Here is a 1,454-nt window from a genome sequence, read left to right as displayed (position 1 = left end):
GCTAGACGAAGTGGCTGGAGATAGGGAAGTCTGGGCTTCCCTGCTTAGGCTGCTGCCCCCGCGACCCGACCTCGGATAAGCGGAAGATGATGGATGGATGGATGGATGTATTTATTATATATTATTTATTTGATCATATTATACATTTATTTTGCTTTCATTATGTATTATATTATTTATTTAATATGATATATAATGTATTTATTTTATTAGAACATATTAAAAATGATGTTTTAATATATATTTTATTATTATATATTTAATTTATCATATATTTTTCATTTATTTTATTATTATTATACATTAGATTTTATTATGTATTTAATTTTTTATTATAATATATATTTATTATTATATATTGTTTTTTTCATACATTATCTATTTTATTATAATATATGATAATTATTATTGTATATAATTTATTTATTTTTATTATGTTGTACATTTGTTTGCTATCATGTAGTATTTATTTTATTGTTATAAATTACGTTATATTATTAAATTATTTCATTATGACACATTATCAATCAATCAATCAATGTTTACTTATATAGCCCTATATCACTAGTGTCTCAAAGGGCTGCACAAACCACAACACAACACAAATGTATTTATTTTACTGTAATGTATTATATATTATGTTATATCTATTTTATATATAATTTATTTATTTCATTACATTATATTGTACATGTTTTGCTATCATATAGTATCTATTTTACGTGATATTTCATTGTGATAAAGTATTTATTTTATCACAATATATTATATGTTATGTTATAACTATAATATTTTAATCATATAACATTTCATTATTATATATAATTTATTTATTTGATTATATTAAACATTTACATTTTTTGCTATCATATATTATTTATTTTATTGTTGTTTATTACGTTATATTATTAATTTTCTTATTTATTTCATTATGATATATAATTAATTTTATTTTAATACATTATATGTTGTGTTGTATCTATTTTATTATTATATATTATTTATTTTTATTATATTACAGCAGTTATTTTATTATTATTGTATAGTCAGAAGCATACAATTGTCTGTGTGGACAATATTGTATACTTTTGGCAATAATAATGTTGAATAGTTAAAAAGTTTGCATTAATTGTGGCTAAAATAATTCATAATATACAAAAATAATGCAAGTACAATCTTCAAACACAACAAAACATATTTTTAAATTTTTGCAGTATTTTTTTTGCCATTGTAATAGGTAGTTAATTATCCTAAATATGTAAACAAACTTTAAAAAAAATGGACTCAGTATTTGTTAGTGAGAACTGAACTTTAGTAAATATTAACCTTAAAATTATTATTATTTCAATTGTATTGTCTTTTTTTTGTAATTGCATGAAATTATCCAATGCTTTTTATTGCCTTATTTTTTTTGTCGCAAAATCCGTTTAATAGCAACCGGAAACCCCGATCAA

The sequence above is a fragment of the Nerophis ophidion genome, linkage group LG01, assembly GCF_033978795.1.
Source record: "Nerophis ophidion isolate RoL-2023_Sa linkage group LG01, RoL_Noph_v1.0, whole genome shotgun sequence".
NCBI lineage: Eukaryota > Metazoa > Chordata > Actinopteri > Syngnathiformes > Syngnathidae > Nerophis > Nerophis ophidion.
Note: the sequence above shows the minus strand (reverse complement) of the source record.